General features: G+C 33.5%; 1 long non-coding RNA gene across 2 annotated transcripts; it reads right to left on the bottom strand.

Moving 5' to 3' along the window:
- Nucleotides 1-2261: 2261 nt before the first annotated feature.
- LOC126690880 (uncharacterized) lies at nucleotides 2262-7160 on the bottom strand. 2 transcript variants are annotated; one of them, XR_007644762.1, is made up of 3 exons: nucleotides 7081-7160; nucleotides 4645-4718; nucleotides 2262-2436 (listed from the first exon to the last, which is right to left on the bottom strand). It is a non-coding gene; the product is annotated as an uncharacterized LOC126690880 (long non-coding RNA). The 2 variants fall into 2 exon arrangements; XR_007644761.1 differs by lacking the exon at nucleotides 7081-7160 and adding an exon at nucleotides 4894-4973.
- Nucleotides 7161-15658: the final 8498 nt, after the last annotated feature.

Below are 15658 nucleotides of genomic sequence, written 5' to 3' on the forward strand. Positions count from 1 at the left end.
CATTGTTAACGTGACTTATGGTAGTTTTACTTCTCTTTTTAATTTTCTAAATTTATATTTGCACTATACATAAAAATTTTAATTGGTTTCGATTAGTAATGGGAAATGGGAGGTTGTAATTACCATGTGCTACCACAAAAAATTGCATTTATTATTGGACTATCACATCACTTTTTTTATAAAAAGCTTTAACCTATGGCGTTTGTTTATAATAATATAATTTTTTATCATCAGACTAAGATACTAATCAGTTTTTGGTGTAGGTGGAGATTGAATCCCAGATTTCTTATTCAACCATTAGAGATTTTACCAGTTGAGCTAACTAGAACCTATGACTATCACTTAAATTTGGATACTGTATGTGAAATAGTTACACATCAAAGAGATAGACAAAGTGTTATGACATATGTAGAACTTGTTAAGAACATATGTCATATAAAATTAGCTAATCCTTTGACAAAATACACTTTACTTGTAATTGGGTAGATTTTTTTTTTAGATTTATTATCATAATTTTTCTTTCATCACAATTTGAAAAAATAGATAGGATTTTTTTTCAAAGCTTTTGCGTGTTTATCCAAATCTAATTGATAATATAATAGTCATAAAAAAAATGATAATGTAATAAAAAAAATGATAATGTAATAGTTTAAAAAAGAAATGTGGGATAGCGTTTGACACTTTCTTTCTTTTTTTTCTTTTTTTTCTTTTTTTTAATTTTTTAATTTTTTTTATTTATTTAATTTTTTAACGTGGGATAGTTTTTTCTTATTTTATGGGAGGGGTAATTATTTTCTTTCAAACATGGGTAGTGGGAAGGTTTTTTTTTTTTTTTTTTTTAATTTTTTAATCAACATTGACTATTTAGTGGGGAGTTAATAATTAGTAGGTTTTTTTATTTTTATTTTTATTTTTTTTATCTATTTACGATTTTAACCTCATTTCTTATTTTTAGGAATAATGATAAATTAATTAAATTAGGGGTAATTTTGGAAGTGAAAAAGGTAGTAACTAACTTTACGAATCCTTTTAATATATACAGATGCACGTGCGATGAAGCTTTTTTTTTTTTTTAGTGGTCCTATTTTGCAAAAAAACAAAAACAAAAACTGTGTTTTTTTTATTATATATATAATTTTTATTTTGAAAATCTAATTTATAAGTGAATAAATTAATTTGAAAATTAATAGGAGAGTTGTCCTACTTTTTAGGCAATATTTTAGTGGGAGTTAGAGTTGCATTTTTACCGGATTATCTTTTAGTTTTGTCTCTACTTAAACATATGAATGTGTGAACATTTTTAAACTAAAAAAAATAGGAATCCAAACAGAAAAAACTCTTAAACAATAACTAGCCTCTGAGCACGCGCGTGAGGCTCTTCTATTTTTTGGATAAGGGTTAATTTAGAGCATTTATTATAATTTGGGATTACTACATTTTCTAATCACAAAAAAAACCTAGGGGTGTGATGAGTGTCATGTGTGGAGAAATAATTTTCCAATCACACCCCTAGATTTTTTTGTGATGAAAAATTATTGTGATTGGAAAATTATTTCTCCACACATGACACTCATCACACCCCTAGGTTTTTTTTGTGATTAGAAAATGTAGTAATCCCAAATTATAATAAATACTCTAAATTAATCCTTATCCAAAAAATAGAAGAGCCTCTGAGCACGTGCGTGAGCGCGTGCTCAGAGGCTAGTTTTTTGCTAATAAATTTTGTAAGGTTATATGTAATGAATAAATAAGAAAAGAGGAAAATTATCTTATGAGAGATTCTCATGAAACCTCTCTCCTACATTATGTGTGGGTTTCCTATACTGTTGTTACATGTCTCCCACAAACCCACCTAAAATGTTTTTCCTTTTGATATGTTTGTAGTCATTTTGTTTGGAATTTTTTTTTAAAGCTTCATAAAATTTATTTGTTACTAAAATTTTGATCCGCCTTATATTTTTCTTTTTCACAATCTCCCTACTAAAATGTTTGGATAATCAAATTTAATGGTTACTAAAATATACTCAGAATTATCTATATCACTCTTAGCTAACTTGCACTCTCAAATGACAAAAAATAAAAAAATAAAAAGGGAATAATATAAAAAATAAAAAATGAAGAATTTAATGCAACATAAAAAATGAAAAGAATTCTAAAATGAAAGAAAGAAAATAATCAAACAAAATGGTATATGCCATTCAGTTAGTAAAATGTAAACAAAATGATTTCAAAAATTTGTTTGTGCCCTCTAGTAAGTCCACAATCAAAAGGTAGTTTCTCAATAAAATGAATAAATGGCAAAAAAAAAGTCAGCTACTTACAATACATAATATTTACTTTAAAAAAAATACATCTCTCTTAGATCAAAAGCCAAGGCAGTCAATTGTTCTCCCATCTTGCTAATATCCTCATGTTCTTTGCACATGTACATAACATCTGCAAGAAAAAAAAAATGGTAAGACCTGGGCTCCACACAAAGCACAAAATGGTGTTGTAGAATAGAGGCCAAAGATGCAAATGTTCAATCCGAAATAAAACCAAATAAATTGTGCAAGCAAAGGAATGATCAAGTGGCACAACCATCCATTGAGTTCCATTGATTTTCTTATGAAATCAAAGAATTAATGGGATTTTGAGGAATGCTCTGCATATTGGGTTCCACAGTTTGCTAACAACACCACACGTGGTCTTGCCTAGCTTGCAATTGAGATTAAATCCATTTAAATTTTTGTTCAAAAAAATTCTAAAATAAATTTATTACAACATAAATAAAAAAGAAACCCTACTCACCATATATTTTGTATGACAATGGTTGCAACCCGAGGCATTAAAAATTGGATAACAATGAATGGAACTCAAGAGAAGACACGTTGAGAGCAAAAACAGATACAATATTTTAAAGCATCAATTGAATGTAAGAAATAGAAAACTAAAAAACATTATAAGTAAAAGAATAATATTTTCTTATATACTTATCCGGATAATCTTGGAAGTCAAGTAATGAAGTCTTTTGTTATTCCAGTGCAGTAATATTCTATTCGGTTTTTTTTTTTTTTTTTTTTTTTTTTTTTGATATATCCAGAAGAAGAAGAAGATGAAAAGGAAGGAGGATATAACATGAAACTTAAATAAAATAAAATAAAAACTGGATAAGCAAAAGAAGTTAAAGAGAAGTTAAAATTTTTAAATTTGATAGTAAAGCAATTTCTTAGGAGTAAAACATGGGAGAGTGGAATTCAAACAATTTGTTAGGAGAAAAATGTGGGAGTGGAATTCAAACGTGTTAAGGGTTTTTGTTTTTTTTTTGTTTTTTTTGTTTTTTTTTTTTTTTTTTTTTTTTTTCCAAAATAGAAACGTGGTAGATAATTTTTTTGATACAACATGGCTTTTTTCATTAGGTTTTTTGTTTTCAATTTTTTATCAATTTAAGATTTTAAACCATTTCTTATGATTTAGAGATAAAGATAAGTTTATTAAATTAAGGGTATTTCATTAGTTTTTTTTTTTACTGAACGTGAGGTTTTTTCTAAGAATAAAATATTAGAAATTTTTTTTACTGAACGTGAGGTTTTTTTTTAAGAATATAATATTAGAAACATGTGTTAGAATAAGTGGGTTAGTAGAAGTGTTCCTATTTTGTAGGTAATGTTTTGTCAAATTTATCTAAAATTTAGGACTCTTTAAATTGATAATTTTACATGTCTAACCCTACTATTTTACATGTCCATTTCAATGACTCCTCAATGCAATCCAAAAAGTTTGTGCATACGTGAACCTAAGAGAGATAAAAGAATTAGGTAACCAAGTATTATTATTATTATTTTTTTAAAAAACTTTAATTAACAAACCAACGTTAGCATGCATGTTATTAAAGAGAAGTTAAAATTTTTTAAATTTGATAGTAAAGCAGTTTCTTAGGAGTAAAACATGGGAGAGTGGAATTCAAACAGTTTGTTAGGAGTAAAATGTGGGAGTGGAATTCAAACGTGTTAAGGTTTTTTTTCTTTTTTCTATTTTTTTTTTGAATTTGAAAAAAAAAAGGGTTGGCCAGAGTTTTTTTTTTTTTTTTTTTTTTTTTTACAAAACGTAGGATTTTTTTTTCCAAAATAGAAATGTGGTAGATAATTTTTTTGATACAACGTGGCTTTTTTTGTTTTCAATTACCACCAACATTTCAAAATTAAATTTAAAAAAAAAAAGAAAAAAAAAGAGTTAACGTGATACATATATATATAAAAAAAAAAAAAATAGAACTCAAGGTTGCTACATACCTAAATAAAAAAATTTAACGCCAAAAACATATACATTCAGTCACCTCCAACATTTCAAAATTACATTTAAAAAAAAGAAAAAAAAGGATAGTTAACGTGATACATTAAAAAAAAAAATGTAGAACTCAAGGTTGCTACATACCTAAATAAAAAAATTTAACGCCAAAAACATATACAATGATGGTAAAAAATATATACATATACATATATATATATATATATATATATATGAAGAAGGAAAAAAAAAGAAGTGAAGTGAGGAAGGAGAAGGAAATAGTAATTGATCATTTATATGAAACTATTTTTATTTCAATTCAAAATTTTTAAATAAAATGTAAACAAAGGCTATTAAAGGAGGTAAGGGAAGTCATACTGTTTAACTGTTTACGAATGATTTTGAATGCTTCTTTTGTAGCATAAGGCAGCCCTGTCTTTGGATCACAATACCTACAATATGAAATGACAATTCATTAAGAAGTGCAATGATAAAGTATATGAAGGAACCATTTATTTCAAAATTACATTTAAAAAAAAGAAGAAGGAAAAAAAAAAGTAGAACTTAAAGAAAGTCAATCATAAACAAAAGAAAAGAAAATAAAGAGGAATTTGCAAAAAATAGAACCTGAAAATTTGTTGAAGCCTCTGACAGTAAATGTCTTTAATCTGAAGAAAAAGAAAGGAGGATGTAGAGTTAAACTAAATGTCTTCAATCTGAAGAAAAAAAAAAAATGAGAGAGAGAAAGTGAGATAGAAACTGCAAAGCGTACGTGAGTTTGTGGTTTTAAAATGTAGGAGTTTTAATTTACATATCTATCTCCGGTAGTTGAAAACTTGTAAGTGGGTATGATGAGGGTATCTTAGGCATGAAAAATGTGGAATCCAAACAGGGAAAGCCCCTTAAATAGTAGTATAGATTATAAGTAAAAGAATAATATTTTCTTATATACTTATCCGGATAATCTTGGAAGTCAAGTAATGAAGTCTTTTGTTATTCCAGTGCAGTAATATTCTATTCGGTTTTTTTTTTTTTTTTTTTTTTGATATATCCTGAAGAAGAAGAAGATGAAAAGGAAGGAGGATATAACATGAAACTTAAATAAAATAAAATAAAAACTGGATAAGCAAAAGAAGTTAAAGAGAAGTTAAAATTTTTAAATTTGATAGTAAAGGAGTTTCTTAGGAGTAAAACATGGGAGAGTGGAATTCAAACAATTTGTTAGGAGTAAAATGTGGGAGTGGAATTCAAACGTGTTAAGGGTTTTTTTTTTTTTTTCCAAAATAGAAACGTGGTAGATAATTTTTTTGATACAACATGGCTTTTTTCATTAGGTTTTTTGTTTTCAATTTTTATCAATTTAAGATTTTAAACCATTTCTTATGATTTAGAGATAAAGATAAGTTTATTAAATTAAGGGTATTTCATTAGTTTTTTTTTTTTACTGAACGTGAGGTTTTTTCTAAGAATAAAATATTAGAAATTTTTTTTACTGAACGTGAGGTTTTTTTTTAAGAATATAATATTAGAAACATGTGTTAGAATAAGTGGGTTAGTAGAAGTGTTCCTATTTTGTAGGTAATGTTTTGTCAAATTTATCTAAAATTTAGAACTCTTTAAATTGATAATTTTACATGTCTAACCCTACTATTTTACAGGTCCATTTCAATGACTCCTCAATGCAATCCAAAAAGTTTGTGCATACGTGAACCTAAGAGAGATAAAAGAATTAGGTAACCAAGTATTATTATTATTATTTTTTTAAAAAACTTTAATTAACAAACCAACGTTAGCATGCATGTTATTAAAGAGAAGTTAAAATTTTTTAAATTTGATAGTAAAGCAGTTTCTTAGGAGTAAAACATGGGAGAGTGGAATTCAAACAGTTTGTTAGGAGTAAAATGTGGGAGTGGAATTCAAACGTGTTAAGGTTTTTTTTCTTTTTTCTATTTTTTTTTTTTGAATTTGAAAAAAAAAAAAAGGGTTGGCCAGAGTTTTTTTTTTTACAAAACGTAGGATTTTTTTTTTTCAAAATAGAAATGTGGTAGATAATTTTTTTGATACAACGTGGCTTTTTTTGTTTTCAATTACCACCAACATTTCAAAATTAAATTAAAAAAAAAAAGATAAAAAAAGAGTTAACGTGATACATATATATAAAAAAAAAAAAAAAAAATAGAACTCAAGGTTGCTACATACCTAAATAAAAAAATTTAACGCAAAAAACATATACATTCAGTCACCTCCAACATTTCAAAATTACATTTAAAAAAAAGAAAAAAAGGATAGTTAACGTGATACATTAAAAAAAAAAATGTAGAACTCAAGGTTGCTACATATCTAAATAAAAAAATTTAACGCCAAAAACATATACAATGATGGTAAAAAATATATACATATATATATATATATATATATATATGAAGAAGGAAAAAAAAAGAAGTGAAGTGAGGAAGGAGAAGGAAATAGTAATTGATCATTTATATGAAACTATTTTTATTTCAATTCAAATTTTTTAAATAAAATGTAAACAAAGGCTATTAAAGAAGGTAAGGGAAGTCATACTGTTTAACTGTTTACGAATGATTTTGAATGCTTCTTTTGTAGCATAAGGCAGCCCTGTCTTTGGATCACAATACCTACAACATGAAATGACAATTCATTAAGAAGTGCAATGATAAAGTATATGAAGGAACCATTTATTTCAAAATTACATTTAAAAAAAAGAAGAAGGAAAAAAAAAAGTAGAACTTAAAGAAAGTCAATCATAAACAAAAGAAAAGAAAATAAAGAGGAATTTGCAAAAAATAGAACCTGAAAATTTGTTGAAGCCTCTGACAGTAAATGTCTTTAATCTGAAGAAAAAGAAAGGAGGATGTAGAGTTAAACTAAATGTCTTCAATCTGAAGAAAAAAAAAATGAGAGAGAGAAAGTGAGATAGAAACTGCAAAGCGTACGTGAGTTTGTGGTTTTAAAATGTAGGAGTTTTAATTTACATATCTATCTCCGGTAGTTGAAAACTTGTAAGTGGGTATGATGAGGGTATCTTAGGCATGAAAAATGTGGAATCCAAACTGGGAAGCCCCTTAAATAGTAGTATAGATAATATAGATAAATTGATTAAAAAATGAAGCCCAAAATTCATACCTTCGAGGCATACATAACTACAAGATTCCCTTAAAAATAATAAAAATTCATAAATATTTTATTCCTGTCTCGCCGTGTGGGAATATAATGATTCCCGTTTTTCTGTTTCCCCGCGGACCACTTTTATTTTTTTTATTATAGTTAATAATGATGCAGTGGTTGTAGTAGTACATCCTGATCCATTTGATGGGGTCTTAACATAACCTCAAGTGTTAAAAGTTTGAAAGTTTTGAACCGAAGAGAGATAAGTAGTTGCTCCATAATAATTCACCTGAATCTATGAATGGCAACTAGGTGAAATATGAAGAAAGATATGGGCAATAATGGACCCCAACTATTGGTGAGACGGCGCTTGAGTTGTGATCTGATCTCACAAGGAAAGTGATGGTTGAAGGTGAAAACGACGAGCAGAATCAGATACGGCGTGAATCTGGTACTGAAAGGTCGGACTATCGGTGACGTCAAACCACATCACCATCCAATCAATACAAGGCAGGCTAGGAAGTTAAAGTCCTAACTTCTTCCTTTTCCGTCCATGAAGTGGCACTATTCTCTAGGCATTAACGCTGTTAACACTATTACATTACATTAGTATTTCACACGGATTAACAAGGCCAAGATTCAAGAGTAGACCAACTCACCAACAAAATATTTGTTGTGCAGGCTATTTGTTTCATGGTCTGGTTAACGGGGTATGTCAGGGTATTGGTTAATCTATTATTTTTAAAAGGTTTTAATACTATTTTTATGAAAATTTAAAAAATTATAAAAAAATCAATTATTTTTCCCCCTTTCTTATATTAAAAAAAAGGATTATTCCATAAACAAATGCCCTTTAAAGAGCATCGTTAACAAAATACTTGTTTTTAAATGTTAAAATTACTCCAAATTTTAGGATATAAAACTTACAAATTAATATGGTAATAAATTGGTAGACTTCAATAATTTAGGGCCCATTTGTTATTGTTATTTAAATAACAGATTTCAGTGTTTAAACAATATTATACATTTTTTCACACACACGTATTTCTAAAAAATACAAATAACGTTACTAAAATAATATTATCAAACCGGTCCCTAATAAATGAATCCATATGTGGGTTCTAGCAACCATAGGTTGAAACTTTATAATAAAAAAAACCGATTTGTGATTTATGATAATCCTCCCACGAAGATCAATTTGCTTTTGCCCTATGATTATGTTTGTTTGTATTATGAGTTACTGCAATAACTCTTACTCTATACCTTAGTCTTAACATATCAAGTTCATTTTTTAGTCCCGTGGTGGAGGACAATGGTAACTGGAAAAGGACAAATGACAACCAAATATAGAAACTTAGGAAAAGTTTAAAAAAAAAAAAAAAAAAAAAAATTTGTTTGCTCTAAATTATGTAATTTGAATATAAAAATTATGTCATTTTGAGTTAAAGTGACAAGTAATTTCTATCTTAGTAAAGTTTAAATGGTAAAATACAAAAATCACCCATAAGGTTTGGACTAATATCAAATAGGTTCAAACTTATCAAAAATAAAAAGGGACCAAGACATTTCAGAAATAACCTATTTGGTCCATGAACAAATTGCTATTGTGGTAGATCAGTCCTGTGGAACAAAGGATTTAGGTTGAGCCCCCTACATTACTTGTATTATGGGTCAAGAATATCCAACAACAGGAGGCCCCAAAGATGGCGATGTTGTTTTTATAGGAGACAAATGAAAGTTTTTCTTTATCTCGCTTCCTTTCTTAAATTCCTACATTTCCTAAGAACATCACAGTGTATTTGCCCCCTCTCTGTGAAATCCGGACTGGACTTCTTTTTCCCCATAAAGTATTTTTCCTTTCTACTCTCGTGTTTCTCTTCCCTAAATTTTCCAACCTCTTCTCTCTCACCCATTGGTTTTTATTTATAGATTTCCTATAGTGGGATTGTCATGATGAGAGGAGTGTTTCCCATGTTGGTGGGTCCATTTGAGCCATATTCCTGGCCAGATGGGACCTGTTGTTCATGACTAATATGACTCTCTTAGAACTTGCATCAAGCGCCAATTGATGCTTGATTGGTGGATTCCCCAAGGCATTATCTCTTGATCTCGGCATAATAGGTGATGCTCGGTCAGCATGTGAGCTTAGGCCAAGCCCATCTCCCGGGCAAGGTGCTCGGTTAGTAAGTAGGGTTGGAAGGGCCATTTTAGGAAATGTGTCCTAAGCTTGTTACAAACCGACAGCTGTGGCCCGTACAATAGCCCCGCATGATCCCATTTTCATACCATGGGAATGAGATTGTGGTTATGCTCTCAGTATAATAGTGAATTGTGCATGATATGACCGCTGCCTCTCAGGGATTCCAATTGTTAGGCAATAAATGCGTCGGATTGGATAGCCTACACTTTATGCATGTGCAGGGCCATTTGTCAAGATCAACGACCATGATTATTTGTCCATTCAGATGTTGAGGCGTGCGTGAGATTGTGGATTAGAGCGGTTATCAAATTTTCCCGCCCAAAGAATTTAATGCCCTCACCCCTATAAATATCATTTGGTTCCTTTAGATTTACTTTCTCTACTTCATTTTTTTTCTCAAGCTTTAATCTAGAGCCTTCCTAGTCCCCAGCTTTCTCTCTTCTCCAAGAACTCTCTTCTTACCAAGAAAGCCCATTCTTTTGTAAGTCTTCTTCTCCCCTTTGCCTCGTTTATTCCTTTTGTTTTCTCTAGCTATGGGTATTGCCCACTTAGTCAATACCACGGAAGTCGTGGCGACCTTCAAGGCCAGATACGCCATTCCCAAGGACATACATATTAAGTATTGTCTAGGGGAGACATAGAGGACAAGAGAGTGCCCAGGGTGATATTTATCCCCCTAATGGTTGTCCTGGAAGGTGGGGTGAGGTTCCTTCTAGATCTATTACTGTTGAGTACCCTTAGGTTTTATGGTATTTATCCCGACTAGTGTCTACCCAACTTCTATAGGGTAGTCGGTTACGTCAGCCAATTAAATAGGCTTTTCAACCTAAAACTTACATGCCACGACATCAATTTCCTATATAGCTATTCTGGAAGTGTTGTCAATGGCATCAATTTCCTATATAGCTATTCTGGAAGTGTTGTCAATGGGTATTATCTTAAAGTTCTTAACCCCCAATAAGGTTAATATCTTGTTTGCCGAACCCCAATAGGAATTCCCAAGGGGAGTACATAAGGGTGTGGGGAAAATGGCTTGACAATCAACTCACCTGCCCGACATTGCTCGAGAATGCAAGTTGGTACCCTGAAAAGTTTACTGTGCTTGTTTTTGTTGTTTGTCACATTTATTTACAAGTATATTTTTTTATTATTTTTCTTTTTGCTCATATTTGATTTTTCACACTGACTTATGTGATCCTGCTGCTCGTGCAAGTTCTTGGCGCTCAAAGCCGAACTTAAGGTTAGTTAAAGTTCGGGATCTAAACTGGATTCTATGCTCCGAGGTGTTTGTCCATACTAACTGGTAGCTCTGAGCCTCACACCTCATCATTGGTTGCGTCCTTTCCTACACCAGCTTTCAAGACCCCGGGTTGCCTTCTTGGCAAAGCATTCTTTGTTGACATATATCGACGTACGGCTGAGGGGATTTTTGCCAAAGGGTGGATTCCCTAGAGCCCTATAATGATGGTTCAGGAGACACGGTTTTTCGGGTAAAACTTCGGCACCAACCTGTGGGTAACGTTGAAGAAGTGGAATTAGACAACAACATGGTTTAAAGAAGGACTGTTCAGTCAGCTAGGTACATTCCTAGAGCTTGGGCTCTCGGGGGGTAAACGTTTGCTCTATCCACGCCGCCTACCTTGCTAGCACCTCAGATCTCGGTTGGCACCCTACCTCGTACATGCAAGAGGCAGAGGGGAGCTGACATCCAAGTAAAGTAGGTTGACGCTCAACCCGGAGTCATTATTTCGATCACATCGATCCTTGCAGCAGCTAACCAGAATATTGTTGTTGAAGGGCCAACCATTCCTTCACCTGTTTTCGGGATTAAGGGAGCCTCACCCTCCAACCCTCCTCCTTTGGGGTATCAACATTCCTTCAAGTTGGGTGAGGGGCCACTCCCTTCCATGGTGTTCCTTAGGAAATACAAGAGGGAAGCGTGGGCACCATGCATGGTTTGGGGTGTACACCTTAGCCGAATGGACCAGGGCAGGGAAAAGGACTCGCCACCTAGTTTTATGGTCTAGGAACTATGAATATAGCGCCATTACGTGGAAGGACTTGATCTTACTACCAGAGTATGGGCTCAAAGTTTAGGTACGGTCTTGGAAAGGTGTTAGGCACCCAAAATCACCCTACCCGTGGGTCGGCTTCCATGTGTTTTACGTCTTAATCCTATTAAAGGCAAATTCAACATTGCATCTTAAACACACACACACACACACACACACACACACACACTAGTATACATCTAAGCATATAACATGGCATTTCATCCCAAGCCCTAACATACATCTATCTTGGCAAACATATCAAACCTAACACACATCTACCATACATATCAACCATTACAAACCCTAGCATGCACCTATCAAAAGCATCTCATCTCATATGGCATCATATCATGGTCAAGGCGGAACATAGGCATGGCAGCAAGCAAGCATACATCATATCCAAGGTAGCAAACAAATCATGGAATAATCAAACAAATATTTTATTGCATCTCATTATTGAAGGAAAAAGGAAAACAAACAAACCTCATCCATGTTCATCATCCAAACAAGATCATATACAAATCAATGCATGTTCATGTGAATGTTCATGTGAATGCATGACTTACCTTACTGTATCTCAGCACCTATGCATCAATGAATGGACATGTGAATGCATATTCATGGTATTAAAACAAGAAGAGAAAAGAAAACCCTAATATAGCATGTTAGAGACAAACAAACAATTAAATAGAGGAACAGAGACTTAAAAAGCATAAAAGGGACAAAATAGGGGCCTATGATATTCAAATCAATGCATGTTCATGTGAATGCATGACTTACCTTACTGTATCTCAGCACCTATGCATCAATGAATGGACATGTGAATGTATGTTCATGGTATTAAAATAAGAAGAGAAAAGAAAACCCTAATCTAGCATGCTAGAGACAAACAAACAATTAAACAGTGGAACAGAGACTTAAAAAGCATAAAAGGGACAAAATAGGGGCCTATCATATGAAAGAGACAAATAAATAGAAATAGAAAACCTGAATTAGGGTTTTTGGGCATGAGTATGCGTGCGCATACATAGGCTTGCATACGCAGGCCAGTTGTATGCGTATGTATACTAAGAGCCTGCATGTGCACACAAAATCATGTGTATGCAAACACGCCTGAAGAACCCTAACCTGGAAACTCAGTAACACATAAAGTAGAGTAGAACTTTAAAACAGCAAATCTAGCAACCTAACATGCTTTTAAACACAAAAACAACAAAACCTAGACTAAGCAAACATATCTAAACACAAATAAATCAAAGAAACAAGATTAAAATGAGATTAAAAAGCAAAAATGAAAAAAAGAGATTAGAACATATACCTCACAACAAAAAGCTCTTTGGCTTGATTTTGACTATTCTCCTCAATTAAATCTATTCACAGCAAACAAAAATGATTAGTAAACTTCAAAATTTGAGGATTAAGACCAGAAAAGGTCCCAATCAAAATAAAATTTACTTAAGGATGTTTTGTGAAAAACTCCCTCTTTGATTCACTATTTCTAGTGAATCTTAGATTTTCCCTCAGGATTTTCTATGTGTTTTGGAAAGATGCCATGTATGGCTTTATTTAGTGAGAAAATAGGGGTTTGGAATGGCTCCTAGATGATGTGGGATTTTTTTCCAAGCCTCAATATTAATGTAGAAAAACTTTGGAACCCTAGTTACATTCGTAGGTCCATGGAAAATCCACCAGTTGTTCAATTTTCGGTATAGGGTAAGGATCATTAGGGCATGCTCTGTTTAGATCAGTAAAATCAACATAGACTCTTCACTTCTCGTTCTTCTTCTTTATTACCACGATATTAGCTAACCTATTCGGATAAAATACCTCTTTGATAGCCCCAGCTTGCTTTAATTTCTCCACTTCCTCATTCACTGCTTCCACATCGTGCCTGGCTGCTCACCTTGGCTTTTTCTTCTTGGGTGGAAATAAGGGATCCACATTCAATTTGTGCACTATGAACTTCGAATCCATGGTAGGAACTTCGTATGGGCTCCAAGTAAGAACATCAAAATTTTTGACCAGTGTCAACAAAATTTCCACTCGATCCTTGCTAGAAAGGCTTTTCCTATCTGAAAATATCTGTCCTTGTAGGGCAAAATATGGACCACAATTAGTTCTTCAGCACTGTCAGCCCCATTAGACTCCTCGAGGCATTGTAATTGCTATAATGAGACTGACTCTACTTACTCTTTTTGCTTAATTTCATGATTGATTGCAGCCACCAAACATTGACGAGCCACTTTCTAGTCACCCCTCATCACCACAACTCCTTCCTTGGTTGAGAATTTAACTTTCACATGCAGTGTGGATGGTACAGCCCCCATGTTGTGTATCCACAGTTGTGCTTGGATTGCTGTGTATGGGGAAAACACGTTTATGACTATGAAATTCACCAGTACCTTTTTCCCTTCAGCTACTACGGGGAGCCTAATTTGTCTTTTTCGTATCACCATTTTTTCGTCAAAGCCTATTAGGAGGGTATCATACTTCCCAAGATCCTCAGTCTTCAAACCTAGACCCTTGTAAAAATCAGGGTACATTATCTTAGCATCACTCCCCTGGTCAATCATAACCCTTTTCATTAGGAAACCCCCAATCCTAAGGGTAACGACAAGAGCATCGTCATGCGGTTGAGACGTACCTTCAAGACCATCGTCATTAAAAGTTATTTGCCCTCCAACTATCCTAGGCTTCTTCCTCGGACGGTCCAACATCTGGTGCTCCTGTTGGGTGGTAATGTTTAGAATTCCTCTCTGGTGACTAGCACTTACACCAATTGTCGTAGCATGAATTACCTCAATAACCCCGAGGGGAGGCGATTGTGCTCCCCTTTGGCTCCCTAATGTCTACCCTACGGCGCCTCCCCTTGGGCCAACCATAAACTCTGTCAAATGCCTAGCTTTAACAAGCTGTTCCAAGTGGTCTTTGAACGTCCTACACTGCTTGGTGGTATGTTCCTTATCCCGGTGTTACGTGTAATATAAACTTTGATTTCTCTTGGTCAGGTCCCTGCCTATCTTGCCAGGCCAATGAAAGTATGACTTGTGTTTTCTCTTCTCGAGAATTTTATGCATGAGCTCCTTAAATGCCATATTGACTCCAGCTTGTGGTTTTGGGTTTTGTTCCCTAGCTTCTCTTCGGGGCCTACACTGAAAGCCTTTGTGCCTAGGATCCTTAGGGTACTGTAAAGTGGTGGGGGCCTTCCTTTTGCTTTGTAGCTGATCATTCTCCAGTCTCTTATGTTCTTTTATTCTCCTCATAAACTGATGCATATTCTTGGGGGGTCTTATGGTTAGTGAGCCCCTCAACTTAGATTCCTTAGGAAGCCTTAGTTTGAAAGTGTTTGTTGCTACCTGCTTATTTCCTCCCCCGATCTCATTATACAACTCCTTGTATCAATCTGAATATGACTGGAGAGTTTCCTCACTTCTCATTTTCATAGACAGCAAGGCATCAATAGGCTGGAGAGCCCGATTGCAAGTGATAAAACATGCATCGAACGCTTGAACTAACTCGCTGAAGCTGTGGTTGAACCACCTCATTGTTGTGGGCCCAAGGCTAGACGGGAACACTTTACACATAAGTCCATCATGTCACGAATAGAGGGCCATAAGTTAAGTATAGTGGCTTACATGCTCTATTGGGTCAGTTTTACCGTCATAACAAGTAAAAGGTAGGCGAGTAAAATGCCTAGGCATCTCAGTACGCTCTATCTCTTCGGAGAATGGTGATCGACCCACCCTCTATAGGGCTCGGCTCATCCTGGACTCGTTTGAGCTGTCCTTCGACAAACGGGAATGACTTCAGTAAAAAGATCCTCCTATGTGATCACTTGCAGATCCGTAATCATAATCCCTTCTTCGGTGCCAGCCTCTCATCTCAAGCTCTAATTCTTTAATCTGCCTCCATGGGCTTTCTATCTCCCAATCATGACCACCATGATACGAAGGCAACAATTCGTTCTCCTTAAGAGGAAGCTTCATCTGAATCCATTCGAGTCTCATGC

The sequence above is a fragment of the Quercus robur genome, chromosome 7 (assembly GCF_932294415.1).
Source record: "Quercus robur chromosome 7, dhQueRobu3.1, whole genome shotgun sequence".
In the NCBI taxonomy this organism is placed as follows: domain Eukaryota; kingdom Viridiplantae; phylum Streptophyta; class Magnoliopsida; order Fagales; family Fagaceae; genus Quercus; species Quercus robur.